The following is a 10,805-nucleotide window of genomic DNA, read 5'->3' on the forward strand; positions in this document are numbered from 1 at the left end:
AACTACCTTCAGTGCTTTGGGGTCTCCGCACAACCCCGAACAGATCTACAGGGCGATCACCGTTCTTCCTCGTTTACGGAGCAGAAGTAGTCCTTCCGAGTGACTTGTTTCACAATGCTCCACGAGTCGAACTCTTCTCCGAAGCTGAAGCAGAACAAGCAAGGCAAGATGGAGTGGACCTTCTAGAGGAGGAGCGCGAGATGGCACTGACTCGCTCAACCGTTTATCAACAAGATCTGCGGCGCTTTCACGCACCCCACGTCAGGAGTCGCACGTTCCAAGCAGGCGACCTGGTGCTCCGAGTGGATCAGCAAAGACCTCACAAGCTGGCTCCTGCCTGGGAAGGACCCTTCATCATCTCCAAGGTGCTAAACAACGGAGCATACAGACTCTACAACATCGACAGGGAGACAGACGAGCCGCGAGCATGGAACGGAGATCTCCTGAAGCGCTTCTACACATGACCGTCGACTGAAGCGATGTAAAAAGCAAGTATTGATGAAATAATATAAAGCAGATTGAGCTTTTGTAGATTCAGAATTCTTCTGCGGTCACAGACTCCGGTATAAAAAAAACTTAGCTGCGATCCAGAATCGCCTAAGTACTTTCTCCGAGTGTGCACTAAACGTCGCACTCGGGGGCTTAGTTGCGATCCAGAATCGCCTAAGTACTAACTTTCTCCGAGTGTGCACTAAACATCGCACTCGGGGACTTAGCTGCGATACAGAATCGCCTAAGTACTAACTTTCTCCGAGTGTGCACTAAACGTCGCACTCGGGGACTTAGCTGTGATCCAGAATCGCCTAAGTACTAACTTTCTCCGAGTGTGCACTAAACGTCGCACTCGGGGACTTAGCTGTGATCCAGAATCGCCTAAGTACTAACTTTCTCCGAGTGTGCACTAAACGTCGCACTCGGGGGCTTAGCTGCGATCCAGAATCGCCTAAGTACTAACTTTCTCCGAGTACGCACTAAACGTCGCACTCGGGGACTTAGCCGCGATCCAGAATCGCCTAAGTATTAACTTTCTCCGAGTGTGCACTAAACGTCGCACTCGGAGACTTAGCTGCGATCCAGAATCGCCTAAGTATTAACTTCCTCCGAGTGTGCACTAAACGTCGCACTTGGGGACTTAGCTGCGATCAAGAATCGCCTAAGTAATAACTTTCTCCGAGTGTGCACTACTCGTCACACTCGAAGACTTAACTGCGATCAAGAATCGCTGAAATGGGAAAGCTTCCCGCGACTGTATCCTACAGATACACTCGGGGACTCAGCAGACCCTCATTGAGGCTCATGTGGATGTCAAGACAACTGACAATTACATGAGTAACAACTCGATCCGAGTGCAGCATGTCCGTCGCACTCGGGGACTTAGCTGCGATCAAGAATCGCCTAAGTACTCTATTACCTTCGAGTGTATCCTACAGATACACTCGGGGACTCATCAGACCCTCATTGAGGCTCATGTGGATGTCAAGACAACTGACAATTACATGAGTAACAACTCGCTCCGAGTGTAACATGTCCGTCGCACTCGGGGACTTAGCTGCGATCAAGAATCGCCTAAGTACTCTATTATCTTCGAGTGTATCCTATAGATCCACTCGGGGACTCAACAGACCCTCATTGAGGCTCATGTGGATGTCAAGACAACTGACAATTACATGAGTAGCAGACCCTCATTGAGGCTCATGTGGATGTCAAGACAACTGACAATTACATGAGTAGCAGACCCTCATTGAGGCTCATGTGGATGTCAAGACAACTGACATGGGTAAGAACTCGCTCCGAGTGCGGCATATCTGTCGCACTCGAAGACTTAGCCACGATCATGAATCGCCTAAGTACTCTATTACCCTTGAGTGTATCCTACAGATCCACTCGGTGACTTGGCAGACCCTCAGAGAGGTTCACACAGATGTCAAGGAAACTGCCAATTACATGCTCCGCATGTTTGCCATTGGCTTCACCAAGAAACGCCAAACAAAAATCGAGCCAAAATTGCAACAGAAGAGCAAACGATTTGATTCAAATTCAAAGTTCACCTAAAGATGGTTCACTCGGTGCGGATCAAGCTTACCCACACCAAACCAAGAATGTGATGGCCAACAGAAGTGACCAAGGTTTCTTACAACCAACACTCGGCATACCGAGGTAAAAGTTTTCTTACGCGTCGTCCGGATTGGCGCAGGACTGGAGGGCTCCACGAATGTGTCCAAGTCGATCCCGTCGGCGATGCGGGTGGCACTCTCAAGGAAGGTTTCCATGAAGTCTTCGAATCGAAGTTTCTTCGTGTTGGCGACCTTCAACGCTTTCAACTTCTCCTCGCGCACCTCCTTGCAATGCACTTGGACCAGGGACAGAGCAACGTGTGCACCACAGCGAGCCGCAGATTTCTTCCATGACTGCACCCGGTTTGGGACCTCCTCCAGTAGAGTCATCAAGTTTTCCATCTCATGCCGCGACTCATCTTCCGGCCAAAGCTCCTTGTCAATCCGGCCGACGACTTCTCTCAGTCGACCGATGAAAGGACCAACTTTGCCCACGCGAATGTGCGCTGCGAGCAGATCTCGATTGGCGCCCTCGCCGAGTGGAATGTTCTCACAAATCGACCGCTCCACGTCAGCCGCTTCAGCTTCAGCGTCCATGCAAAAATCTGCAAACACAGGACAAGCAAACAATAAGCGCCGAGTGTAGCGCATGTACCACAAGCACTCGGAAAAACAGGACTTACCACCCAGACGCGTCATCATCTGCCGAGCCCAGTCACCGACGTATTTCTCCTGCGCTATACACCGCTTGTTCAGCACATTCATTTGCCCCATCAGATCACCTTTGCGCCTTCATCTTCTCAACTTCAGCAGTCAGTGCCTTGTTCGCTTCACGAGCCTGCTCCAACGACTTCTCTCGTTCCACCAGAACCTCCTTCATACCAGCCATTGCAATCAGTGCCGCATCCAGCTCACCGGCAAACTGAACCTTTTCCGCCCTAAGAGTCTCGTATGTTGTCCACATCTCACAAGTTTTCTGCTAGCCAGCACCAAGAGACGATCAGACAAATCCAACACTAAAAAGTCTAAGTTCTTCAGACCCCTGCCGACGCAAGCAGTCGACAGCGGTCTCGGGGACTACACCCAGTGGGTTCACTGAGAGTGACCCCACTGGCATGAAACTCAAACAGGTCCACCCTATTGAGATACATGACAACACCTACGCCTACAAGGCTAATACTACCCGACCTGAGTAAAATTATTCTCGGGGACTCTTACAGTAGGTGCACTCCGAGTGCCCCAACTGTTAGCAGTCGATCATATTATTTACGGATCTGACCAAGTCAAATACAATATGCGTAAAGACAACTGTCGGTGCAAGCACTCGACAGAAGTCTCGGGGACTACACCCACTGGGTTCACTCAGAGTGAACCCATTGCAAACATCATACGGTATCCGAGCACACCCACTGGGTTACAAGAGAAAAGTAAATACTTACTAGCCCACTTACTCGGATATCGTCCCGCAGCTCCAAGCTCCGCTGGTACAAGGATGCGATGGAGTCGTACGCCTTCTTGGCTTCTCCCGCCATCAGCTCCGCCTGCACCATGGCCCCCTTGGCCACTCCCACCTGATCCTCCGGGAGGCGCTGGACGTTGAACCCGACAATCGACGGGCCTGGCATCGTTGGAAGCTCCTTGGGCATCCCAAAGCCCGCCCCAGTCGATTCAGCAGCCACCAGCGCCTCCTCAGTCGGCGGCATCGCTTCAGTCGGCGGCACGTCCGCGGCGAGAGCAGTAACTGGCGGGACAGCCTCAAGGACAGGCTCTGCAGCTTGCTCGGGTCTCCCCTGATCACCCTCATCCACATAAATCACCCCTGCCAGACCGAACGGCGCGAGATCTCAGGAAAAGAAAGGGGCAAAACCGAAGACAGAATTCGCGATGCGATAATATAAAACTTTCGGAATCGCTACAACGCACCTGGCTGGGACGAGACGACGTTGTCCGCGTCCATGGGATCATCCTCCTGGCGCGCCGGAGAGGTGGCAGAGGTGGCAACCCTGTCGAGTGAAATTCATTCGACCATCAAACAGGAGTTCAATCGAATATCAGAAGAAGAACAATGCACTTACGTTGAGGTGACGGGAACAGCGACCCCCATCCGCGGCAAAGCCTTCCGAGGTTTAGATCCGCTCGGCTTAGCCACCTTGGAAGGCTGACCCGCAGGCTGAGCAGCAACGTCCCTGGTCCTCTTGGTGCTCCGAGCACTCGGGACCACGGGAGCAGTGGGCGGAGCACTCGAGGATGCTCGAGGGGCCGAGGGAACTGCAGGTTCGTGTCGGCGCTTGGTTCCGTGCTCCGGCAGCGGGGGCGGCGAGTCCTGCTCTTCGTCTTCCTCCTCCTCCTCACTAGACTCTTCCACCGTTTCCCCGCTGTCGGAGACATACTCGGCGCTCTCCACGCTGCCCTCTTGGGTGTCCTCCTCCTCCTCATCGGCCGGGTTCCCGTTCGAGACAGGGGAAAACCAGTTGGTCCACTTCTGCATAGAATACGGTCGGTGACATCAGGCGCGAGGCAGAGATTCAAGAAAGCAATTCACTGTATTGGATATTCCACTCGACAACAAGCTCCCTGAGCACTGAGACATAGGGCTATTACCTCCACCGCAGAGGGGTCTGAACTCATACAACCTCGCCGTAGCTAAGGCTCTGCCCATTCCTTTCGTACCCTACACATCTACTGTCAGGATTATACCCACGACACTCTCTTTTCAGCTCTCATTTATTTGGTGGCTGAGAGCATCGTAACATAGCTCTTTGAATATCCACAAATGATTGGTTGCCTGATTTAGATGATTCTTCTATGTATTTAGTTACATGATTTTAATTTGATTATCTTCTTTGAATATTTTCTTTTGCTGACTATTAGTTGATTCACATGTGTATGATGTTTTATTGGTCTTTAGAACATTGGGGGAGCGTAAACATGAAACATCATGTGTAGCAGATAGCGCTCTACCTACACTGGGCGGCGGAGCATGGGGCCACGACCGTGGCCGATGTGCTACTGGAGAACGACATGAAGTTGGAGGTGGCCATCGTGAATCGCCACCGGGTATGTAATTGTTTTCTATTCTTTTTTCCTGAATTTGTACTCTCTTTTGCGTCTTTTGTAATGTTGTGGGATTTGTATTCTTTTCCCTCAAGGTGATGAATCAGCGAAGCGAGGGACTTAATTCTTCAGTGAGGCCAACAGGGTATCCCATTACCTGCATTTCCTCTTAAGTATGCTGACCAGATCTCGAGAGTCTTGGATGCTTCTTTCTTGGTCCATTTAAATATATCATTATTTTTACCAGGTTGTACACGTTTTTTCTCTCAATGTGCACTCTCACAATCATATACCTTTTTTGATCTTGAAAGTGATTTGTTGATGGTATAGGATATCACCCAAACAATGTCTTCTCATCAAGTATTGGGATGTGTTCTCCATACAACATATTGTCTAGGGTATGTTTTTCTGTCCAATAAATTGAACTGCTTCATAGACAATTATATGTAATACCCTCTTCTCCATAAATAAATGATATTTACTTGGTTGTAGGCCATGCTTGGCAGCCTCTCCTCCTTCTAGTCTTCGGTGCTTCTGCAGGAACTAAGCGTCGGTGTGGTCGAGCCACATAGCACACCAACGAGCTACAACAGCGCACCACTTCGTAAGTTATTTTTGCTCCTTTTTTGATAAATTCGTAATTGGAGACCTACATGTGTATATAACTATATATAGGCCTCATTGGAATTCAGGTAGCTATTCTTCATAGTATTAAACACGTTAAATTAGTTGATAATTCATAGGAATATTGATAGAAGACTTCTACAAATTTATCTATGATATTATGACTATGTTCTTACTACAGTTTATGGTATAATGTATCTTGCAAACTATGTAGGAAAAAATTATGACGTATTTAACAGTTGAGAGAATGGTGTCAAAATGTGGATGATTACCTTTCAAATTGTGTTACAGGATTCAACGATTTATGTGTATACAATATACTTCCATGTCTACTTGATTCTTTTATATAGAATATGGATCCAGGTGGTTTGGAATGTTAAATATGTGCTCATACGATGTCTGGATTGACCAATCTATTTACCGACGGCCGATTTTTAATGATGTCTTATGAAGTTGTGAAATTCCGTGAGGAAAAGTTTGTGAGTGGAATTAATTAGTATGTTGCGTGTGATGTTTCCTCCAAAGCTCTTTTGCAATCAATAATTCCTATATTCTTATGTGTATAAATTCTCCCCTAAACCCTGGAGTACATATTTCTTCCATATTGTTCACCTGTTCCATTGTATACATGCACTTTGGAAGGCAGATGTTAATCTTGGTTGGTTACCCCATAAGTTAAAAAGGCTAAAATCTTGAGTTGTGTCGAGCATAGTCCTTTTCTTGAAGTTTCTGATGGACTATATAACATTGACCATTGAATCATTCCATCAGAATGAGACAAGGGCACTGTTACATGGTTCGATAGAGATTGAAAGTATATTGCTTTACCGATTCAGATATAATGTTTCTTCTTATTCTTGATCGTACCTATAACATGATACAAGCAATTATTCTGAAAGCCCGTTCAGTCACACGGTTTGGTGACTAGAGCTGCATTTTGAATATTGTACTGTATAACTGAGGCACCATCATATTTTAGTGTGTGGAATGTGCCCATGTGACAATCTTTTTAGAAGCTACAAAAAAATCTTGAAATTTGATACTATACAATCAAATTAGATATCATCGTAAATTTTAATCTCTCGCGAGACAAAGGGATTGGAGGTTTCCTCTCGAGAAGAGGGAGGGAGAGGATGACGATGAGATGTATTTATCTACAACTTTAGGGCCATGAGATATCATATGTGGATAGTCTATTCCTCATGTCACATTACATTTTTCTTGATACACACATTTTGTTATCCCGTGGCAACGCACGGGTAATATACTAGTGTTTTGGTAGAGGCAGAACCAGGTAAAGAGATGGAGGTTGTTGAAGACGTTGCATTGCATGTGGTTGAAGCATCTACTTTCCATAATGAGCCAAGGTCCATTGATTTCATTGATAACAAGTAGGTAAAACTGGACACTGAGTTGAGAAGTTGTGATCATGTACAAGCGGAGGAGCGTAATTCTGATGAAATATCTAGCACCGCTATCGATGAAGTTACTGGTGTTTCCATGGAACATGGAACTGCTGTGGCAGATGACGTTGAACTCATATATGATACAGGAGATGCATCTCTTAGCGAAACTATTGTTGACCAAGGTGAAGTTGTTGCATTGATTGATGATAAAGTTGTTGTTGTAGATGAAGTTAAACCCTCTTCTGCTACATGAAGTGAATCTGATGTGGCTCGTGAAGCTGGTGATGTTTCACAAATAGTCGTGGGGGCATGAAGGAGTTGTGGCGGTGGCGAGGGCCGGAGCGTTCACCGAAGGACGGCGAGGCAGTTGAGAAGGCGGCAGAGGGCCGGTGCAGGTACTCGTTGGTACAGTCCTTCACAGGGGGACAACGAGGAAGCGGAATCCGCATGGATGGATGGCCGCGGTGCTTCCAATGAACTTGTTGGTGGTGAAAACACAGATACCGTTGTCTTCATCTGTGCTGGGACATGTGGATAGTGTCGAGGGGGCAGTGGGGAGAGCAGGCGGCTGAAATATTAGGGCCTTGAAGAAAAAAAAACTTCCATGGATCGAGTACCCTCATAAAAACAATTGTTGATGAACTAAATGAAAAGGATTTCTCAATATGAAACTTTGCGAGCAAGGTCCAAATTATCTCTCGAAAATAAAATATAGACATTGTACAATTTATTATTTTTATGAACAACTCTTACTGTCATTTGGTTTTTATATATCGGATGTGTCCTTTTGGATCACTGGATCCAATCATTTTATACGGTCACAAGCGTAGAAAACATTCAGTCATGTTTTACTGAAAAAGCTAATAATTGTCTTAATTGAATATATTTGAAATCCGTAATCATGCATGTCATCTTGTGGTATGTGGATGTTAAATTTTATGAAAAAATAAAATAAGATATTGTTAAATAATGACCATTGGAATTGATATATCTCTTACAACAATCAACTTTTAAAGTTTGCGCCAATCAGTTTCTACCTTTATGTACAACTTAAGTTTCAATTGCTACCGATAGAGACGCAAGTAGCTGCTCTTCGGACCTCCTGGGCAACCTTTCACATGGAGGAAACTGTTTCTATTAGTACCTTTTATTTTGTTTAGTTTTTATAGGTGTTACTCCCTCTGTTTCTAAATATAAGTCTATTTAAAGTTTCTATTAGAAAACAATATATGAATGTATATAGACATACATTACAGTATAGATTCACTCATTTTACTTCGTATGTAGCCTCTTAGAGCAACTCTAGCAGACCCCGCATTCGTCCGGCCCACAAAACGTGTTTGCAGTTCACGTAAAAACGTCTATGCGGAACGACGCGCACGGACGCAGATGCAGACCCCGCATAATGGATCCGTAAAAGAGCATATTCACGGAATATGCTTTGGTGGAGAAAGCGCGGGCTGAAATGTCCCACACCAACCGCTTTCGCTCATATGCGGGACACCGCAGCGGCGAGGTGGAAACCCGCGAATACGCGGGTTGGGACTGAGATTTTGCCGTGCCCCACAAGAATATTTGCGGGTCGGGACGGGATGCGGGGTCTGATCGGGCAGGTTTTCCCGCCCCGACCCGCATTTTGACGGTTATTTTCCGGGTCGGGGCGGAATGCGGGGTCTACTAGAGTTGCTCTTATTAGAATTTCTAAAAAGACTTATATTTAAAAACGGAGGGAGTAGTTGCTATAATGGTTTATCGTATGTTTAGATATCTACTTGCACTTCAATGACGGTGCAAAGTTCAACTAAATGTTGACGAAGGACATGAGGGGAGGGGATTCAAATATAAAATTCATGATTCGAAAATCAATAATCTAACCCGATGCAACGCACGGGCACTTTTACTAGTAGATATAAAAGAAGAAGAATGCACCTAATGAACCAATGGTCAAACTGGCGAACATCCGGTCCGACCGATGAAAACCTGGAGCATTAAGCTCGCCGGTCCGGTTTTCCAAACTAAACGTGAAACATTCCTCAGAGTTGGCATGCCGCTCAATTTTTTGCTAAACCAGAAGGCGCGAGGCGATATTCAACGGTAACCTGAATCGACTGCAATCTTTTTTTCTTTTTTCTTTTCAAATTTGAATGGTTTGAAGACTGCAATTCTTGATCTCGAATGGGATGGCAGATCGTCTCATTAGGTGGCAGCCACCTATGCTGAGATACGCGGCCGCGGGCAAGCTCACCAAACGAATAATAAATCAAGCGACGCGCTTACCATCCATCATCGTCGCCTACATTCTTGCAGCCTCATTCATCGCAAGAATTGCAGCTCCCAAGCGGCACCATCGCGACGCTTGATCCGACCCCGCGCAGCAATGCGGGACCTGTCCTGCGGCGACGGCTCTGTCGCGGTCTCCGCCGCGTCGGCGGCCTCTGTCTCCGGCCGCGGCTGCGCGCTCGACCGCTTGCTGCAAGCGGCGACCACCAGCGTGTACGACGCGTCTCTGTCCTCCGGCAAGGAGATCCTCATTCGTGTCACGTGGAGCCGGAGCACCGCCGGAGCCCCGGGGCTAACCGTCGCCTTCGACAACAAAGCTTTCCTCTCGCCGTCGTCGTCGTCGTCGAAGAGCGCCGCCCAGCAGCACGTGCTGCGGAAAAAACGCGGGAGCAGGTCCATCGTCACCGATTCCGGCACGGCCGTCGGCGTCCATTGGGACGTCACGGCGGCTGAGTACTCCTCCTCCCCGGAGCCCTCCGGCGGCGACTACTGCCTCGCGGTCGTCGCAGACGCCGAGCTCGCCCTCCTCCTCGGCGCGGGCGACCTATCCCGCCGATTCGCCTCCGTTCTCGCCGCCGCCGCCGGGCACCTCGTGAGCCGCCGGGAGCAACTGCGCTGCGGCGACGCCGAGGCCACGGCCGCGCACGCCACCCGGTGCAGGTTCCGCGAGGGCGGGGAGGAGCACGAGGTGGCGGTGCGCGCGTGCGGTGGAAGGGGCGGGGTGGAGGGGGAGGTGCGCGTCAGCATCGACGGAGAGGAGGTGGCAGCGGTGCGGCGAGTTGGGTGGGGATTCCGCGGCAACCGCGCGGTCGTGCTGGCCGACGGAGAGGTGGTTGACGTCATGTGGGATGTGCATGACTGGTGGTTCGGCCGGCGCGGGGGCGGCGCCGGGGCGCAGTTCATGGTGAGGTCGAGGGCGGAGAAGGAAGGGAGGCTGTGGATGGCCGACCAGCCGTCGGCAGCGCCGCCCGGCGGCTTCTTCTTGCATGTGCAGTGCTACCGTCGCTGATGGCCGAACCGCCGTTTGTTGTCTTCCGTCAACAGCTTGTTCTGCTTAACTTCCTTTCAACAACCATTTCATTTCATGATTTTCTATATTTTGCTCGTTCTGTCAATGTACCTCGTTTATGTACATAGTGCTCATTACCATAGCAAACACCACAGATTTGAAAAAAATATAGGGTCTCAACTTTCACAAACAAACCAGTCAAATGAAAGCTTAGATTAATGGCCACCTACCCCATACCCACCCTGACGCTGAAGTTACTCCACCCACCACATCGAGTGCGCGAGGGGTTCCGTAGTCTCCGCCGCTCCCCACACGGCTCAATCCCTCCTCTCGTCGCGCAGATGGCAAATTCGCGATGGAGGAGACGAACTCGTCAAC

This window comes from Hordeum vulgare, chromosome 7H (assembly GCF_904849725.1).
Source record: "Hordeum vulgare subsp. vulgare chromosome 7H, MorexV3_pseudomolecules_assembly, whole genome shotgun sequence".
Classification (NCBI taxonomy): domain Eukaryota; kingdom Viridiplantae; phylum Streptophyta; class Magnoliopsida; order Poales; family Poaceae; genus Hordeum; species Hordeum vulgare.